Genomic DNA, 21,820 nt, shown 5'->3' on the forward strand with positions numbered 1-21,820 from the left:
ACATATTTTTCAAAGGCCTTTTTTACTTTTTTTACCGTACATCTTTAACATTATAATAAAAATAATAAACATTAGCGATCCGAACGCATTAAAACAGGGATATAAAGTTGGAATATTTTCCAAAGTTTGGAACCCCCTTTTATAAATGGCTGGATCCGCCCCATACTTTATTTTAGCATGTTTAGAGATAAAAAGAAAAGTTCTATGTTCTACATTTTTTAATAATTATGCAGTTTATCGAATTCTATAACTAGCTACTATCAAACTGGAGCTTATCAACAACTTTTGTAATATAATATGAAAATAGTGAAAATTAAGTATTGTTGATATGTAAAAAAATCTTTTGATGTTTTAGATAATTTAATTTAAATATTAATTAATAGTAACTTATAAAATCAAATTGGCAGCTATTTATCTCAAAACAAAACAATATTTATTAATACATAATTTACAAGTAGTGTATAAGGGAGGTAAATCAAAACATACACAACATTGTTCTTTAAATGTGATTGGATTGCCTCCCTTACACTGCTTTTAAATTGTCTTAATCGTCCATTTTTTTACGCATCTTTTTGCCTCTAATTTCTTTAAAGGTTTGAGCCATGACCCCTCAAAGTCAATTCTAACCATCCCTTTACAGCATGGAAACTTTTATAATTTTAGAGAGATTTATACACTTTAACACAAGTTATTGTCTGAAAACTACAAAAATGCTTATTAGGGCCCATTCCCCCCTAATACCTAAACTGTTGGGATCAAAACCACCAAAATCAATCCAACGCTATCTTTTGTGGTTATAAACTTTGTGTTAGATTTCATAGATTTCTATCTACTTATACTGAAGTTATTGTCCGGAAACCAACTGTCTTCGGACGACGCGGATGACGACAACGTACGACGTACGTGATACTAGTAAACAACCGCAATTTTTTCCCCGATCGTATGATAAGAAGATGTGGTTTCATTGCCAATGAGACACCTCTATACAAGTGACCAAATCGAACAGAAATTTACAACTATCGGTTACCGTGCGAGGTTTCATGCCGTATAGTCGAAATGACGCATGCATTACAATTCAAAGGAGAAAAGTAACAACCTCGAGCTCATTTATGCACAAAATAATGAACGAAAAACAAGACATTCGCTGAATTATAGCATTCACTTGTGACACGTACATACAGAATGTGGCGGCCTGGGTTTAATATGTTTGGCGGACGCATAACTTCTCCTAACCTTGATAGTGGTACAATAGCACAACACAAGAATTAACACGATTTATAGAACAATAAACGAAAAACAAATGTGATACATATGCAGAAACGATAAAAAAAAAAATATAACCACTGAATTAAAGGTTCCTGAATTGGGACAGGCACATACAGAATGTGATGGGGTTAACATTTCAGCCAACCCCACCCCTGACCTGGAACAGTTGCGTAATAGTACAACGTAGGAACAAAATTATAAAAATCAAATGAAAAGTTCTTACATTGTTTTACATTGTCATTTCTGAGCCTTTTATATCTGACTATGCGGTATGCTCATTGTTGAAGTCCGTACGGTGACCTATAGTTGTTAGTTTTTGTGTCATTTTAATCTCTTGTGGAGAGTTGTCTCATTGGCAATCATACCACATCTACTTTTTTATATTAAGTCATCAGATAGATAGATGACCATGGCATAGACATAAAAAAACAAAATAAGTTACAAAATGTGAACGTAATCTATGTATTGCTGGTAAATTTTTGAGTTAAGATTTTGTCACAATTACTTATCTCTTTCACTAAACTGATACACATATTTGGTATGCTAGTTAGGCTGTACGTACGAGTCTTGTAGAAGACTTCTTACAAACGGGATAAATATATATAGCACATCATAATGTTTACGGTGGTGTTGTTTACCAAGTATGAAAATTAGATCCTTGAATATTGTTTTTATTAGTATAAATATTGATTTTGTTATCAGTAAATTAAATCCATACAACTAAACATAAAACACATACTATACACATTCAAAATTCTACATTCTGTCGATATCTTTAAGTTGACACTGCACAATGTCATATTTTTCTCTCAAGTTGACATTGCACAATGTCATATTTTTCTCTCAGACTGTGAATGATATTTTCACACTACTGCTAAATTCATTGGATGTTGTATGTGTACTAACTGATTGATATTTTAGTCTTCGATACTAATACATGATTTTTATAAGTTCGTATTGGCTTTAAATGACCAGTTATGATTACGAAAACATTGATATTTTGCATAAGTAGACGTGATTGCCGCGTACCAATGTGTGTTCGTTCTTTAACAGTGGGAACACTCATCAGAAAATTAAAACGGACTTCTTTTAAACTGAGATTTACTAGCTCTGCGTATTGCTGTGTGTTTGTTTTTTCTACATTGGCTAGATGTATAGGGGAGGGTTGGGATAAATAAAATAAAAATGTTTATAAACCCCGTCGCATATGCCTGTCCAAAGTCTGGAGCCTGTGCCTTTGTTATTCTTGTATGATTTTTAATTTCAGGTTGTTTTTTTTTTTATATGTATATTTCGGAGTTTAGTATGACGCGTATACGTCCATTGTCAATGAACTATATACTTGAGGCAGATGTGGTGTGAGTGCCAATGGGACAACTTTCCATTCAAATAACAATTCATAAAAGTAAATATTTTTGTTTAGGAGTCAGCTTAAGCACGCTTCTGTGTGAGGGGTTGTCTCGCTGTATTGAAGACCCATTGGTGGTGGCTTTCGGCTGTTTTCTGCTCTTTTGAGTTATTGTCCGAAAACTTGAAAATCAACTTTTTTAAATGAATAAAAGTTTAAACCCCATAAATCGGAAACGGTAAAATCTAATATTAATAAAAATCGAAAGGGAGCTCATGTCAAAAGATATAAACAACTGACCATGCAAAGTTTTTTGCAAATGGTGAAAGCATTTTTCAGATCTTGTCCGAAAACTTGAAAATCCCCCTTTTTTAATGAGTTAAACATTATAATTCGGAAACGGAAAATCTAAAATTTATAAACATGAAAACGAAAGGGAGCCCACGTTATAACAATTCAATTTTGCAAAAAGTAAAATCACAAAAATACTGAACTCCGAGGAAAATTCAATCGGAATGTCCCTAATCACATGGCAAAATCAAAGGATAAAACACATACAATGAATGGACAACAACTGTCATATTCCTGACTAGGTACAGGCATTTTCAAATGTAGAAAATTGGTTAAAGCGTTTTTGATTTAATGTCCGTCATAATGACGACGGACGAACGACGGACGGACAACGGTATACCATAATACGTAAACGGGCCTTAAAAAATTATAAAAAAAAACTAATTGGCAACTATTCGGTGTGCTCGATTTCTTAAATTGTTTGTTGGAAGGTGTAGAGTTCGGGAAATCGAGTTAGAATATCCCCCGATTCTACCACGAAGAACCACAATAAGCACCACGGACTTTATCAGTAAAATAAATACATTTGGGCAACTATGAGTTATCTAATGTATACGTAGATATTAAGATACATCAAATAATCATTAAATGAAAAGTTAAAATAAAAATAATTTAAATCGATTTTTTTTTTAATATGGAATACATTAATCAAGGATTTGTATAGTCTAACTGTGCAAATCCTTGCAGTAATTAAGCACCACCAAAAAATAAAATGAACACTACGGGGCGTTATTTCCCTCCCCATGGTCCAACAGACGGGTAAACGAGTCTAAAATACTCTTTGGGGTCTAACTTGGTTTGTAAGGCCCATTGGTCCATATGCACCTGCGGTTCAATCTATAAGTCTATGGGGTCTTTTAGGGTATATTTCATTAAAGAAAAATATAAGCACCACCGAAAACAGACTTAGCACCACGGGAGATAGCTTCCCTCCCATTGGTCCAACAGACAAGTATATGGGTGTATAACACTCTTTGTGAGTCCTAGTTGGTTTGTAGGGCTCATTGGTCCACGTGCACCTTGGTTCCAATCTACAAGTCCATGGGGTCCTTTATGGTATATTTGATTAAAGAAAAATATAAGCACCACCGAAAAATAACTAAGCACCACGGACGGTAACTTCCCTCCAATAGGTCCAACTGACGTGTATAGGGGTCTAAAGCACTCTATTAGGGTCTAAGATGGTTTGTTAATCTCATAAGTCCACAGGCACATATGGTCCAATCTACACAAGTCCTGGGGTCTTTTGGTGTATATATCATTTAATAAAAATATAAGCACCTCCGAAAAAAAAACTTAGCACCACGGGAGGTAGCTTCCCTGCCATTGGTCCAACCGACGTGTATAGAGGTCTAAAGCACTCTATTGGGGTCTAGGTCTAAGATGATTTGTTATGCTCATTAGTCCACAGGCACATAATATGGTCAAATCTACACAAGTCCTGGGGTCTGTTGGTGTATATATCATTAAAGAAAAATATAAGCACCACAGAACAAAAACTTAGCACCACGGGAGGTAGCTTCCCTCCAATTGGTCCAACTGACTTGAATAGGGGTCTAAAGCACTCTATTGGGGTCTAAGATAGTTTATTAAGCTCATTAGTCTACAGGCACATATGGTACAATCTACACAAGTCCTGGGGTCTTTTGGTGTATATATCGTTTAAGAAAAATATAAGCACCACAGAAAAAAAAACTTAGCACCACGGGAGGTAGCTTCCCTCCAATTGGTCCAACTGACGTGTTTATGGGTCTAAAGCACTCTATTGGGATCTAAGATGGTTGGTTAAGCTCATTAGTCCACAGGCACATATGGTCCAATCTACACAAGTCCTGGGGTCTGTTGGTGTATATATCATTTAAGAAAAATATAAGCACCACAGAACAAAAACTTAGCACCACGGGAGGTAGCTTCCCTCCAATTGGTCCAACTGACATGAATAGGGGTCTAAAGCACTCTATTGGGGTCTAAGATGGTTTGTTAAGCTCATTAGTCTACAGGCACATATGATCCAATCTACACAAGTCCTGGAGTCTTTTGGTGTATATAATATCATTTAAGAAAAATATAAGCACCACAGAACAAAAACTTAGCACCACGGGATGTAGCTTCCCTCCAATTGGTCCAACTGACGTGTTTATGGGTCTAAAGCACTCTATTGGGATCTAAGATGGTTGGTTAAGCTCATTAGTCCACAGGCACATATGGTCCAATCTACACAAGTCCTGGGGTCTGTTGGTGTATATATCATTTAAGAAAAATATAAGCACCACAGAACAAAAACTTAGCACCACGGGAGGTAGCTTCCCTCCAATTGGTCCAACTGACATGAATAGGGGTCTAAAGCACTCTATTGGGGTCTAAGATGGTTTGTTAAGCTCATTAGTCTACAGGCACATATGATCCAATCTACACAAGTCCTGGAGTCTTTTGGTGTATATAATATCATTTAAGAAAAATATAAGCACCACAGAACAAAAACTTAGCACCACGGGAGGTAGCTTCCCTCCAATTGGTCCAACTGACGTGTTTATGGGTCTAAAGCACTCTATTGGGATCTAAGATGGTTGGTTAAGCTCATTAGTCCACAGGCACATATGGTCCAATCTACACAAGTCCTGGGGTCTGTTGGTGTATATATCATTTAAGAAAAATATAAGCACCACAGAACAAAAACTTAGCACCACGGGAGGTAGCTTCCCTCCAATTGGTCCAACTGACATGAATAGGGGTCTAAAGCACTCTATTGGGGTCTAAGATGGTTTGTTAAGCTCATTAGTCTACAGGCACATATGATCCAATCTACACAAGTCCTGGAGTCTTTTGGTGTATATAATATCATTTAAGAAAAATATAAGCACCACAGAACAAAAACTTAGCACCACGGGAGGTAGCTTCCCTCCAATTGGTCCAACTGACGTGTTTATGGGTCTAAAGCACTCTATTGGGATCTAAGATGGTTGGTTAAGCTCATTAGTCCACAGGCACATATGGTCCAATCTACACAAGTCCTGGGGTCTGTTGGTGTATATATCATTTAAGAAAAATATAAGCACCACAGAACAAAAACTTAGCACCACGGGAGGTAGCTTCCCTCCAATTGGTCCAACTGACATGAATAGGGGTCTAAAGCACTCTGTTGGGGTCAAAGATAGTTTGTTAAGCTCGTTAGTCTACAGGCACATATGGTCCAATCTACACAAGTCCTGGGGTCTGTTGGTGTATATATCATTTAAGAAAAATATAAGCACCACAGAAAAAAAAACTTAGCACCACGGGAGGTAGCTTCCCTCCAATTGGTTCAACTGACGTGTATAGGGGTCTTAAGCACTCTATTGGGGTCTACGATGGTTGGTTAAGCTCATTAGTCTACAGGCACATATGGTCCAATCTACACAAGTCCTGGGGTCTGTTGGTGTATATATCATTTAAGAAAAATATAAGCACCACAGAAAAAAAACTTAGCACCACGGGAGGTAGCTTCCCTCCAATTGGTTCAACTGACGTGTATAGGGGTCTTAAGCACTCTATTGGGGTCTACGATGGTTGGTTAAGCTCATTAGTCTACAGGCACATATGGTCCAATCTACACAAGTCCTGGGGTCTGTTGGTGTATATATCATTTAAGAAAAATATAAGCACCACAGAAAAAAAACTTAGCACCACGGGAGGTAGCTTCCCTCCAATTGGTCCAACTGACATGAATAGGGGTCTAAAGCACTCTGTTGGGGTCAAAGATAGTTTGTTAAGCTCGTTAGTCTACAGGCACATATGGTCCAATCTACACGAGTCCTGGGGTCTGTTGGTGTATATATCATTTAAGAAAAATATAAGCACCACAGAAAAAAAAACTTAGCACCACGGGAGGTAGCTTCCCTCCAATTGGTTCAACTGACGTGTATAGGGGTCTTAAGCACTCTATTGGGGTCTACGATGGTTTGTTAAGCTCATTAGTCTACAGGCACATATGGTCCAATCTACACAAGTCCTGGGGTCTTTTGGTGTATATATCATTTAAGAAAAATATAAGCACCACAGAAAATGGACTTAGCACCACGGGAGGTGGTTTACCACCCATTGGTCCAACAAACGGGTAAAAGGATTTATAATGCTCTTTGGGGGTTTAACTTGGTTTGTAAGGCTCATTGGTCCATATGCACCTGGGGTTCAATCTATAAATCCATGGGATATTTTAGGGTATATTTCATTAAAGAAAATATAAGCACCAGCGAAAACGGACTAAACACCACATTGGTCCAATAAACGAGTAAAAGGTTCTAAAATACTCTTATGGGGTCTAACTTGGTTTGTAAGTCTCATTGGTCCACATGCTACTTGGGTCCACTCTACATGTCCATGGGATCATTAAGGGTATATTTCATTTATAAAGAAAAATATAAGCACCACCGAAAATGGACTAAGCACCACAGGAGGTGGCTTCCCTCCTATTTGTCCAATAGACTAGTATATGGGTTTATAAAACTCTTTGTGAGTCCAAGTTTGTTTGTATGGCTCATTAGTCCACATACACTTGTGGTTCAACTTCCAACTCATTATGGTGCTTTAGGATATTACATAAAATACAGATATAAGCACCATCAAAAACGAACTAAGCACCACGGGAGGTGGATGGCCTCCCATTGGTCCAACAAACGGATAAAAAGGTCTTAAATATTCTTATGGGGTATAACTTGGTTTGTAAGGCTCATTGGTCCACATGCACCTGGGGTCCACTCTTCATGTCCATGGGGTCTTTTTGGGTATATTTCAATAAAGAAAAATATAAGCACCACCGAAAATGGACTAAGCACCACGGGGGTAGCTTCCCTCCCATTGGTCCAACAAACAGATAAAAGGTTTTAAAATACTCTTTGGGGGTCTAACTTGGTTTGTAAGGCCCCTTGGTCCATATGCACATGGGGTTCAATCTATAAGTCCATTGGGACTTTTATGGTATATTTCATTGAAGAAGAGAAAAGCACCACCAAAAACGAATTTAGCACCACAGGAAGAAGTTATCCTTTAATTGATATAAGATAATAGGCCCAGGGTCTAAAGCACTCAAGCAGGGTCCACCAGCTTTTCTAGAATAGTCTACAAGTTAAAGAAATCCACCCATTTCATCTATTTATAAGCACCACCAAAAGGAAATAAGCACCATGGTTAGGAGCTAGCATCCAATAGGTCTACGCCTCAATGTCAATGGTCTTAAGCGATCAGTTTGGGACTAATCTGATAAACAAACCATATAGGTCCACCAGACTTGCTAAAATCGTCTACAAGTTCAAGATGTCTACCTGTCTAAAATATTTATAAGTACCACCAAAAATAAATTAGCACCGTGGACAGCAGCTAAGCTCCTTAATGTCTAAAAACTAGGTGTATGGTCTTAATCAATCTGGTGAAGTCATATCTGGCTTCTATGGCCTATTAGACCATCAAACTTAGTGGTTTTGGTGTACTAGACCAAGATGTCAAATTCTTAAATGGTGCATATATATTAGCACCACAACAAATGAACTAAGCATCAATGGCTGTAGCGATCATCCATTAGGTCCAAAAGGCAATATACAGGGTCTAAATTACTGAGGTTTCTAATGTGGTTTTTATGGTCTATTGGTCCATCAGACTTAGTGGTCTGGTCTACAATGTCCAGTCCTATGGACATTGCTCATTGTTAAAAGTCGTATGGGGACCTATAGCTATTAATTTCTGTGTCGTTTGGTCTCTTTTTGATGGTGGTCTAATTGGCAATCATCACAAATTATTTTTTTTTGTATTTGGCACCAGGGGCTGAACTATCATTCATTATGTCTAATAAGCAAGGTCCAGTCTATTTCAATTCATCGGAGTATTATCTAATACGATATATTCACACAAGTATTGCACACTATATATAAGTGTTACTCGCACAGAAATTGAAGTAACCCTGTATATTAAAGACTTCAAGAGTTAAGATTCAAGATTTCAAGTCTGATGCTAAAAATGCATGGATTAGCGCTGAAAGTGTTTTGCAATGCATGTTTTCTCACTACCAGCGCTAAAATACAAAATGCAGTGTTGAACTGTAAACTCTGTGTGCTAATGAGAAATTCTTGCACTGGGTGTTGGCCATGGGTTAGGATCAGGGTTAGGGTTAGGGTTAGGATTAGGGAATAGGGTTAGGGTTAGGGTTAGGGTTAGGGTTAGGGTTAGGGTTAGGGTTAGGGTTAGGGTTAGGGTTAGGGTTAGGGTTAGGGTTAGGGTTAGGGTTATAGTAAGGGTTAGGGTTAGGGTTATAATAAGGGTTAGGGTTAGGGTTAGGGTAAGAGTTAGGGTTAGGGTTAGGGTTAGGGTTAGGCTTAGGGTTAGGGTTAGGGTTAGGGTTAGGGTTAGGGTTATGACATGTAACCCTAACCCTAACCCTGATTACTTAAATACATAATTAGTAGAGTATAGATCTGCATCGTTCAATTTTACTTCTCTATTGCTTTATCATAACTCAACATTAGTATGAGGCTGACATAACTCCGTGAAAATTATATATAGATAGCTGTAGTCTGATTGGCGCTGGTCCCACTGCATAAATCCTTTACTGGATGTGTAAGGTCCTGTAGTCGCAATGTCTAGCGCAATATATGTGAAGTCTTAAGATGACTGAGATGTAAAGTTGTGCGCTAAAAATTTGAAGTCTTACATCTTTACCTATAGTCATGTATCAATTCGGATGTTAAGCAAAACCAGAAGGAATTAAGATAAACGATTAGCCAAATTCATCTAAATCTTGCAATGCAACTGCAAACTTGTCTTTTGAAGAAGTACTGTCTTTGGGCTTGCGATATAAAAAATAAAACCTAATGATACAAAGAAATACATAACATCTGACAGTGATTGGATATCCAATGCAAGACATATTTTCCTTTTATATTAACTTAATATCTGCTCTTTTGCCTTTTTTTTTATTCTGTCGCTAATATTCACATCTACAGTGCTGAATTCGCAAGACATTATATACAAGAACTTTACTTTTTGTTCGCTTTGTCAGAGACAAACCACCGGTGTCCTTAGCATTAGGCTCAAATGCTATGTGAATGGTATCATAGGCGGATCCAGGGGGCTTGGAGGGGGGGGGGCTTTCGTGTGAAAAATTTGGTTGATTATATAGGGGTCACTGAAGCATGACTGGGGCCTCCCTTTAATCAGTCAGCGCCCCCTTCTCATGACAAGTTCTGGATCTGGAGACACAAAATCCAGAATTAAAGCCGAATATGCCAAGTCTACCGCAAAAAATACAAGGTCTAGCGTGGAAGATCTGAAGATGTAGCTTCTGTCGCTGGACTTGACATATTAAGCGCTATATAAGTTAAATCCCGTGTGTTGATCTTTATATCTACAGCGCATAACTTTATGATTACAGCGCTAAACTATACATTTTCAGTCATAGATTTTTTTCTCATTTATCTCGTCTGTACCAGCATCACTTGATTTTTATATCGCTAGTTTTAATATCTTCAATGTTGGAATTTCCATCTATGGCGCTCAGATTTAGAGTTTATTACTCCCTTATATGTCTTGAAATTGAAAGCTTTTTGCAAATGTTTTATGAAATTCCATTAAGGTTTGAACTAAGATATTGATCTCTACACTTTATTTAGACGCAAAAATCAAAAGCCCTTTTAGCAGTAAATACCAAATGCGTTTTAAGAAACCTTTGTTAATTTTGAAGAAGAATTTGTCCAAGTCAATGAACAAAATGCCATGCAGGTTAGAGTTACTGAATCTTAAAAAATAAAAATAAATACATAGTTCATCTTAATGTTAGTTGCGAAACATACCATTCATCCTTTGAAAACGGGAAAAAGTTTGGCATCCAACGAATATAATTAGAAGACTACCTATTGAGAAATACTAAATACAAAACACCACATAGAAACATATGTCTTATAGCAACGAAAGACCCACCAAATACCTGTGGTTATATCAGTAGCTCTTGAACGGTAATCATATCTTGGTCCACTAGAGGTATCCATCGTGAAGCTCAAGGCGATTACAAATCTGGTGATAAGTCGAATTTTCAGTCAAGGAAAAGAGAAAAGGAATATGGCTTTGACAATTTGGAATATACCCGTGGTCATCTGTCACACAGATATTCTAAAACGGTCACCCAAATCATATCAGCTTCCGTAAACCTTTTTTAAGGGCTAACTTTAAATTTACCAATTGAAATATCTGATCTCTGATTCCAAATATTCCCTGTAAGCAACAGCCTCTTGCAAAGTAATCATGTTAGTGTATGCAAACTATGAAATATCGTATCAACTAGAACAAGTCCGTTTGATGGTCCTGCTAAGACGTTATTACATAGAAATGGAAAGTTCAAGATAGGAAAGCTGAAATCATTTTCTTTGTCTTTATGTTTAGTGCAAAACCACCCGAATTGGTTATTGCTAGATGAAAGTCAATATGTAGACTTGGCTGTACTGATGGTATCCTTTATTTCAAGATCGGAAGGGATGACTGGTATCAACATTGTCACCAAACGTAATTATTAAATAGAACATCCTTTCCATTTGGAAAGGGGAAGTGCAAGGATTAGTCTAGCTTTTAAGATATCTTCTTGAGAAGCTCCAATATTATGAAGGTCTTATTTCAACGAAGAAACGATGGACTAAAAGACGCTTTTAAAAGAATGTTAATTGTCTGTTGAAAAACATAGTCCTCAAACTTAAAAAGTATTTTTTCAATTTATCATTCTAATGATGTCAATTTCTGTGACCTTTATGTTAAAATCAGGGATTTATTAAGAAAGAATGATGAATTCCTTCCCACAAGATATTTACAACTACGTTAATGAAACAAAGCTGGACGGAACACTTACACAAATGTTACAGAACTGGAGGCTCTAAAGAGCTTGTGTCGCTCACATTGTCCTGTGTTCTTATTCAACAAAGTACACTCTTAAATATTATAAATGGGAATAAAATTCTCATTTAAATACCTCTGTTTTGTTAATCTTCATTGATTATCATTTAGTGTGTTTAGTTTCTTTTTTATCTTCTTCTGTTTTGCTCATGACACAAATGAGGGTAAAAAAATCCTCATTTAAAGACAAGCACTCCTTAAAAGGGCGACAGTCGACTAACTATGTACTCAAAATTTGATTTGTTAGTAGATCTTAGATAAAGGAAGATGTGGTATGAGTGCCAATGAGATAACTCTCCATCCAAGTAACAGTTTATAAAAGTAAACCATTCAGATTTTAATTTTCTATTTATTACAATTCTTATCATTTGAAGGCAAACATATATACAAACAAGAAAGAAGTTAAAAATTGTCATTTAAGGGCAATTACTCCAACAAGGAGTCTTTGGTTGATTTCTTCCATTTTGTCTTAATTGTAGATGTTGCATTGTTGAACATTTTTATCAATTAAAGTTTCTATCTATCTAATATAGTTTTCAAGATAATAGCTACAATGTAAAAAAAAAAAATGGGAATGTGTCCATAGGACACAGATAATGCCACTGCTTGCATAAAATGCTATAAACGAACATACATCGACAAGAACAGTAAAAGTAATGTTTATGTTTGAAATCATAAAATTCAAATAAAAGTCAGATGAGTCCTGCCAAACCGACACATACTAGTAGATCTTATCATCATTTCATACTCAACACATAATTACTATAGTATCTTACTAATCAATAATTAAAAAGAAGATGAACTCCTTCTTACAGAAATGTATACCTCTTGTGCAGACTTAATACCAAATATAATTGTCCTTTTACTCATGATAACTGACAAAATCAGGGGATAAAAACACTGAGATCAATGACACCAGACACAAGCCAGACATCTAAATATAATTTATCAAACTCTTCTACCTTCTGAAATGAAAAAAGTTGAGACCAGCATCCCTATTTCTTGCATTCTGGGACATATGATTTATATTCTATTGATTTGATCATTCAGTAATCAAGAAAATGTTCATGCTTAGTTTAACAGGTTTAATCATTTAATGGACATGGAGAAACTTAAAAAAAAAAGACAAATGTTTTGTTTGTGATATAAATTGTGGTAGCTCTGAATTGATTCATAAAAAATACAAAGACAGGTATTGCATTATACTCTTATTAAGTTTATTAATCAATGAATATTCAAAACATAAGTTTCATCTATACAGATGAACTTCAATCAACATTCAGCACAATGTACAATCAAATAAAAGTTTATAATTTGTTACAATTTCAAATTAAACATAAATTATGCACATCAACCCCAGTTTGACTTTCTATAAATTTAATACCTATGAACACTTTTATTTGCAAACAGAATTCTTAGAAGTATCAGTAGGTAGGAGATACATTAATTTAAAATGTAATAAGTTTTTCAATTTATTATCTTTTCAAATAAAATAAAAATGTGTGTTCATTTGTAAATGTTTGAAAATGTAACATGTCAACTTAAATGATGTTTCAAATTCAACTAACTTATTTATTACCACAGATCTAAAATGCAGAATTTCAGAATTCATCAAATTCTGAATACTTTCACCATAAAGGTTGGTATAAAAAAATAAGCCATTACTATGTAATTGAGGGGGCGTGCAAAAGAAACAATTAATTTTAATACATATTTATACAGATCATCTCTAAATTCAAAAATACTACAACTACAGGATTGTTTGACAACCTTGAATATAAATAAAGATACTGTAATCAGCATAAAATACCGCCTTGATTACAAATATACCAAACATATTCTGATAAATAAAAAAATATTAAAGGGACACAACTCCTGAAAACAACATATATTTAATTTAAAAGTAATAATCTAAATTGATTAGGGGTTAATTTGCATCAGCAAATATAAGTTAGCATCAATTGTTAGGAACATAAATCTCTATTAAGGGACAAATCTATCAATCAGTGATAATACTTAAATGAGCCACTTTAATTTACTATTTCAGATAAATAATTTAGAAGTAGAGTTATCTCCCTTAGTCATTTGATTTTGAAATAAGAACTCATTTAAGTAAAAAAGTCATATTGTTTGGTTTTACAAAATGTATCTTGAATTTCTGCAAACTAAATTTCTCTAATACAGTGTTAAATTGTCCGTCTTCAAAAATTATCTTTAAAATTCATAAAAAAAAGAGGAAGACTTTTGTGCACAGTAGATTTCCTTTATTTTGGTCTTGAGATTAAAGGTTGAACTCCAATCATAAAACCGTAAACAAAGAAGAAACAATTTTGACACGTGTTTTCAACTTTAAACATTTAGAATTCTAGGAGTTGGAAAATAAATAGTCTTGCATTAAGTTTTTTGAAGATTAATAAGGGGAGATAATTCAAGCCTTGAAAAACTTTAATCTAACAAATTTACTTTTACAATACATCTTCAAGTATATCAAAAAGGTGAGACTGATATTTTAAGAAACAATCTTGAACAGTATTTTTTTAAGTGTATTTTTTTTTATGTATGTTTTAAATTGAAAAAATAACATTTTCACATCTATTGTTGTAATGATAAAATCTTTTCTTTTAATTTCCTTCAGATGGAGTTGCCTTGTCTTCTTTTTCTTGACAGTTGGTCAGCTTGGGTATAAATAAGTTGATTTCTCTTCATTCTTTAATTCACTGAAATAATAAAGCCTCAATTTTTTAAAATAATAACTTGAAATTCAAATACATGTTTGCTTGTGACAAATGTTTAGTGATACATAATCAATCAAGATAGAATAAAATAAATTGTCTGAATCAGTAAAATCAGCTCCCTAACAGATTGTAAATGTATTTGCCTATGAGACAACTTTTTACAAGAGACCAAATGATACAGAAATTAACAACTACAGGTCATCCGCCCTTTTTGTAATATTATAGAATAATTGTCTACTTGAAACTTATATTTGTCCAATTGGTTATACTTATTGTTTACTTTAATATGTGATAATTTATTTAAATTATGTGATAATTTATTTAAATTATGTGATAATTTATTTAAATTATGTGCAATGTAATTTATCAAAATATGGGAAAATGAATGAACAAATTATTAATTGATAAAAGGTGTGTATACATTGATTTATTTTACATTTGTATACACTAATAATACTTAAGACGTGCATATTATCCTACCATAAAAAGCTGACTGTAAGCAAAAGCTGTGAAATGACCACAATTAATTTCATTCTTTAGCTGTAGTACATCTGATATCTGAACACTTTTGACGTCAATTTGGAAAATCTGCAGAATGAAAAACAAGATTTAGATATATAGTTAGACACACAATTTCATAAAAATGATGTACAATTAAGAATCAATAATTTAGCATAGTGATTTTAAATATCACACCATAATGAACATGTCATGTTATTTATGTTTTTTCTATATGTGACTGTTCTAAGTCAGCAGCCTGTTATCATTGCTGAATACTGTAAATTCAGAAACTATTGCGAGGTTTTTATTATTGCGAATAATGCGACTGAGTTGTAAACGCAATAATTAAAACTCGCATTTTGTAATATGTTAACTGAATTAAACATGACTTCTCTCAAAATCATAAAAATTAAAATCGCATTCAAGTGAAAAATGACAAAATCGCAATAATAAATGCACGCAATAATTTCTGAATTTACAGTATCATATTTGTTTTTTTCTTCTTTTTTACAAAGTTACTTCATGTATTAAGGTGCTTATTTCATACTATTTCAATTGCTCATTTATAGGCTTTTGCCTTGAAGACAGGAAGAGCAATGGAGAATTATCATAAGAAATACAATTTTTCTGGCTTTAAAATCTCCTCACAAAATTTGTTTGCATTTACACAGCTTTAAGGATACAGACCTGTCAGTAACATTTTGTGCATACATGTAGACCAAATGGCCCTGTAAAACAAAATCAAGTTTTTCTTCAATGAAATATATCATAAAACTCCTGGACTTGTAGATTGGACACAGACAGTGGGCCATATAAATCAACATAGACCTCTCAAAGTGTTTTTTACATCCCTATACCTGTTTATTGGATCAAGGGGGTGGAAGCAATCATCTGTGGTGCTAAGTTCATTTTTGGTGGTGCTTATATTTCTTTAATGAAATATACCACAACAGACTCCTGGACTAGAAGATTGCCCCACATGTGCTTTTTAAATCATCTTAGACCCAAAAGAGTGGGTTAGACCCCTTAACCTATCTGATGGACCACTGAGAGGAAAGCTACCTCCATGGTGCTTAGCTCGTGCCTGATGGTGCTTATATTTCTTAAATGAAATATTGAATAAAATTGAGAATGGAAATGGGGAATGTGTCAAAGAGACAACAACCCGACCAAATAAAAAACAACAGCAGAGGGTCACCAACAGGTCTTCAATGTAGCGAGAAATTCCCGCACCCGGAGGTGTCCTTCAGCTGGCCCCTAAACAAATATATACTAGTCCAGTGATAATGAACGCCATACTAATTTCCAAATTGTACACAAGAAACTAAAATTAAAATAATACAAGACTAACAAAGGCCAGAGGCTCCTGACTTGGGACAGGCGCAAAAATGCGGCGGGGTTAAACATGTTTGTGAGATCTCAACACTCCCCCTATACCTCTGAAATATACTACAACAGGCCTCTGGACTAGAAGATTGAACCACATGAGCTTTTCAAAGCATCTTAGACCCAAAGAATGTGTTAGACCCCTAAATCTGTTTGTTGGGCCAACGAGAGGAAAGCTACCTCCCATGGTTCTTAGTTTGTTCTTCTTGGTGCTTATATTTTTCTTTTATGAAATATACCCTATGAGAACCCTTAACTTAAAGATTAGACCACAGTTGCCTGTTGACCAATGAGCCTTACAAACCAAGTTAGTACTCCTAAGAGTATTTAGACCCCTATACCCATCTGTTAGACCTAATTGAGGGAAGTAACCTCCTGTGGTGCTACATTTTTTTTTGGTGGTGCTTATATTTTTCTTCAGTAAAATATACCCAAAGACCCCTAGACTAATATAAATTGGACCACAGTTGCTTTTAGACCAACAGGCCTTACAAATCAAATAAGAACTCCATAGACTATTTTAGACCCACTTCCAATCCTTTTGACCATTGGAAGGAAAGCTACCTCCCAAGTTGCAAAATTTGTTTTTGGTGGTGCTTATATTTTCATCAAATAAAATAATATGTAATAGACCCCTTGACTTGTAGAGTGGATCAAAGTTGCCTGTGGACCAATGAGCCTTAAAAACCAACTAAATACCCCTAAGAGTATTTAGACCCCTATATCCATCTGTTGGACCAAATTGAGGGAAGCTAACTCCTGTGGTGCTAAGTCTCTTTTTGGTGGTGCTTATATTTTTCTTTAGTGAAATATGCCCTGAGAACCCTGGACTAGTGTAGATTGGACCACAGTTGCTTTTTGACCAACAGGCCTTACAAATCAAATAAAAACTCCATAGACTATTTTAGACCCACTTCCAATCCTTTTGACCATTGGAAGGAAAGCTACCTCCCAAGTTGCAAAATTTGTTTTTGGTGGTGCTTATATTTTCATCAAATAAAATAATATGTAATAGACCCCTTGACTTGTAGAGTGGATCAAAGTTGCCTGTGGACCAATGAGCCTTAAAAACCAACTTAGAACCCCAAAGAGTATTAAGACCCCTATACCCATCTGTTGGACCAAAATGAAGGGAATCTAACTCCTGTGGTGCTAAGTCTCTTTTTGGTGGTGCTTATATTTTTCTTTAGTGAAATATATCCTGAAACCCTGGACTAATGCATATTGGACCACAGCTGCTTTTGGACTAATGAGCCTTACAAATCAACTTAGAACACCAAAGAGCATTATAGATCCTTTTACCTGTTTGTTGGACCAATGGGTGGGAAACCACCTCCCGTGGTGCTAAGTCAATTTTTCGGTGGTGCTTATATTTTTTTTAAAATAATATATACACCAAAAGACCCCAGGACTTGTGTAGATTGGACCATATGTGCCTGTGGACTAATGAACTTAACAAACCATCTTAATAGACCCCAATAGAGTGCTTTAGACCCCTATACACATTAGATGGACCAATTGGAGGGAAGCTTCCTCCCATGGTGCTAAGTTTTTTTACTGTGGTGCTTATATTTTTCTTAAATGATATATACACCAAAAGACCCCAGGACTTGTGTAGATTTGACCATATGTGCCTGTGGACTAATGAGCATAAAGGGAAGCTAACTCCAGTGGTGCTAAGTCTCTTTTTGGTGGTGCTTATATTTTTCTTAAATGATATATACACCAAAAGACCCCAGGACTTGTGTAGATTTGACCATATGTGCCTGTGGACTAATGAGCATAACAAACCATGATAGACCCCAATAGATTGCTTTAGACCCCAATACACATCAGTTGGACCAATTGGAGGGAAGCTACCTCCCGTGGTGCTAAGTTTTTTTTCTGTGGTGCTTATATTTTCTTAAATGATATATACACCAAAAGACCCCAGGACTTGTGTAGATTGGACCATATGTGCCTGTGGACTAATGAGCTTAACAAACCATCTTAGACCCCAATAGAGTGCTTTAGACCCCTATACATGTTAGTTGGACCAATTGGAGGGAAGCTACCTCCTGTGGTGCTAAGTTTTTTTTTCGGTGGTGCTTATATTTTTCTTTATTTAAAAATACCCTTAAAGAGGACCACATGGACTTGTAAATTGGACCCAAGAGGACTAGGACTCACGAAGAGTGTTATACACCCATATACTTGTCTGTTGGACCAGCGGGAAGGTAGCTATCTCCTGTTGTGAAATGTTCCCCCATGACTTAAAGATTGGACCAGAGGTGTCTGTAATTTACAAGCTTCACAAAGTTTGGACCCAAACCCTGGATGTAAGACCTTAAGACAGAAGCTTCCTCCTCTGGTGCTTAGTTCATTTTAGGTGGTGCTTTAAATTAAACAACATTTTCAATGAAAAAACATTCCGGTAGACTTTTAAATTGGACAAGATATCCCGTCAGGGCCTTTGTAATAATTATTTGAACCTAAACAGTTAATTAGACAACCAAACATGCCTATAAAATGTGGAGCTCAATGTGGGCTGAACAAACCGGATGTTTTGATTTAATTGACCATGCGCAGATATAACTACGAGTTTTCGATCCATAACAAAGAAAAAGCTAGAAATAAATCGAAAAAAAAATGACTGAGACCTTGTCTCAACCATAAGACAGGTTACCAGAAAAATGATAATCCAATCAAACGGTGGTGCTTATAGTGGTTTTCATCACGTTTTGATATATATATTATTACTCGGGAAATCATATCATCCTTTCGAGACCTCGACAAGATTTACTTTGTAAAAATTTGGTATATGGAATATGATGTTTATCACTGATATATGCAACACTAGTACTATTAAAATCTAATGGAAACACCAGTAATAAGCTTCTACTTATTAAAGGTATTTCGGAAGTCCGATATGTGTGGTTTCAGAAGAACTTTTATTCAACGATAGTAATTGTCGAAATCTCGGGGGGAGGGGGGAGGGGTGAGGTCGAAATAAACCCTTTTTAATCAGTTACCGAAGTCGCATTCTGACTGTTTAGAATAGATACATCTTACGAAAAAAAAAATACTATTTATATTCCTTGGATTGAAAAAAAAATAATCTTACTATCAAAAGAATCAAAGTGTGTGTTTTTTTTTGCAATTCACACTGAATTTTCCAGTTTATACAAGTCACTTTTCTTTGTAAACTGACAAATATTCCATTTACATCATATCAAAAGACTGCAGTTTGAACATTACAAGTGAATAGAGAGTCTTTGGTTGATTTTTCAAAAATGCATTATCATTATCGGTTGACAAAACGGGACTGCATACGGAAGAGACAAGCTTAATTTAGCAGATTTTCTCTTTTGGAATTCTCTTGACTTTACTTTGAATTCTGGAAGAGATCCGAAAATAACTACTCACGCCACCGATCAGCCGATGCAATGAAACTTTATTGGAAAACATAATTTCCTTTAGAATAGCCACCATTCACACGACACGAACAGCTCATATTGGTAGGTAAACGATAAGACATTATGGGTCCCTTTTGACAAAAATGTTGACATGCATGTCTTCCTACTTTTATATATCTTGGCGTAACTCTGTTGTTAAGGTTCATCAGGTTGGGAACAACCCCTAAGATGAGGGATAATCCCTCAAAGTAATGACTATCCCTTTCATGAGGGGTACATTTCAATCGATAAACATATAATTTTATTATGGTCAAAACATGTCCAAGAATTTTATCTTCTTTATTATTAGAAATAAGAACCCTCTTTTAGAAAAGTTGTTCCAAATATAATGAATTTTCCCCCTTTTTAAGTTAAAAATTCTAAAAGTTTTTCTCTTTTACAACACAGTATAATGACCCCTTGTCTCAGGGACAGTCCCTCATTTGGGAGGTTGTTCTCAACCTGTTCATGTGGACCCTTTGGCAGGGTTGGTACAACCTTCCAAATGGAGAACTATCATCTAAAATGAGAAACAATCATTTGAGTAATTTTCTGATAGGAATAAGTGACTGGTGTCTGACTCAATTTACCTGACATGCCTTAATCCTTGTGAAAATTAATAGAAAGAACTTTAAACCATTTGCCATTTTAGATAGAAGAATGACAACTACATGTATGCTGTATTATTATCCAAAAGCTACTATTTAATATGTTTCTCAATTCTATAAGCAGTAGCTATAGGTCATGTACATGTCAGTCTGGCAGGTTTCATCTGACATTGACTTCATTTTCATGGTTTATTGCATCTTAGCTAGCCAAGGGTTACCATTTACTCCCTTTCTCTTCACCCTTGGCGGATTGAGATGAAATTTCGGAGACACAAAGTAAGGATTTTTATTGGTTGCAGTCGAAACTCGCTGCATCCAATCAAAAAGCGCCTATAACATGATCACGTGTAAATATAGAAAGTGTTTGTAAACAATTGCCACGTGTTTGTAATATCCAGTTTCTATAACTAATTTATTAACAAGTACATCGTTTGATGGTCAGACTACAGAATGACAACATGTGTATAAGAACTTCAATTGATCTATTTAATTATGTTTATTTAAGAACGTGCAGACATGTGAGAGTTGCCATCTGTCAATTATAATTACTGTAACAGACGGTGATAAAGTGAGGTGAACTTTATAACTCTTTTCCGGCCTTAGATAAAAACACATTAAAAGCAAATTAACTCAATTACAGAAAATTAATGTCTTTTCATGGCTACTGATTGATAAGTCCATATCAGTTTGAAAACAAATAAAAATGTCAGATCACAAAGATTAATTCGTTAAAGTTTGTCTGCACTGAAACTATAAAGTCCTACTATGAAAATAAAAATAAAAATGTTCACACTGGTCTTGTTGTTATTTCTTGCACTAATTGATATGTACACACATGCACTGCAAAGTACTTAATGCACTTCAAACGGTTGTGAGGATTATTATGCTTCTTTATAAATCAACCATTTATTTCAACACAAAATCCTTTAAATGCAACGGTTCTTGTCTAATTCTCTTCGGATAGCGTTTATTCAGTTATAGTTGACGGTTTCTCGATTTGCGGTTGTTCGGTTTCAGGAGTACTTATCGGTATAGTTAATTCTGGCTCAAACAAATCACTGTCATTGTCACATTTTTCTTCATTTTCGTTGTTTGTGCAATCGAAGTTTCGTACTCTGATGTGGTCAATATGTCTCCGAATGACACGTCTATTTTGCAATTTAATATGAAATGAAAGTGTTCCTGATTGTTTTATAACTTCTCCTGGGATCCATTTAATCTTTGAACCAATTGCGAAATTTCGTGCAAATACTCCCTGTCCTACATTAATTTGTCTGTTCACAGATTTCT

General features: G+C 35.2%; 1 protein-coding gene and 1 long non-coding RNA gene across 8 annotated transcripts in view; one reads left to right on the forward strand and one right to left on the reverse strand.

Moving 5' to 3' along the window:
• Positions 1–13,061: 13,061 nt before the first annotated feature.
• Positions 13,062–19,173, reverse strand: LOC143048667 (uncharacterized). 4 transcript variants are annotated; one of them, XR_012969910.1, is made up of 4 exons: positions 18,814–19,102; positions 15,790–15,830; positions 15,082–15,189; positions 13,062–14,583 (listed from the first exon to the last, which is right to left on the reverse strand). It is a non-coding gene; the product is annotated as an uncharacterized LOC143048667 (long non-coding RNA). The 4 variants fall into 4 exon arrangements; XR_012969909.1 differs by having other exon boundaries at positions 18,990–19,095; XR_012969912.1 differs by lacking the exons at positions 15,790–15,830; positions 18,814–19,102 and adding an exon at positions 19,154–19,173.
• A 693-nt stretch (positions 19,174–19,866) lies between these two features.
• LOC143048668 (acetyl-CoA carboxylase-like) overlaps positions 19,867–21,820 on the forward strand; it is an 81,634-nt gene continuing 79,680 nt past the window's right edge. For all 4 annotated transcript variants that reach the window (XM_076222465.1, XM_076222467.1, XM_076222468.1 and 1 more), the window contains exon 1: positions 19,867–19,985. The gene's annotated coding sequence lies outside the window, so the exon portion shown is untranslated. The remainder of the gene's footprint in view (positions 19,986–21,820) is intronic.

Source organism: Mytilus galloprovincialis, chromosome 10 (assembly GCF_965363235.1).
Source record: "Mytilus galloprovincialis chromosome 10, xbMytGall1.hap1.1, whole genome shotgun sequence".
Taxonomy (NCBI): Eukaryota; Metazoa; Mollusca; class Bivalvia; order Mytilida; family Mytilidae; genus Mytilus; species Mytilus galloprovincialis.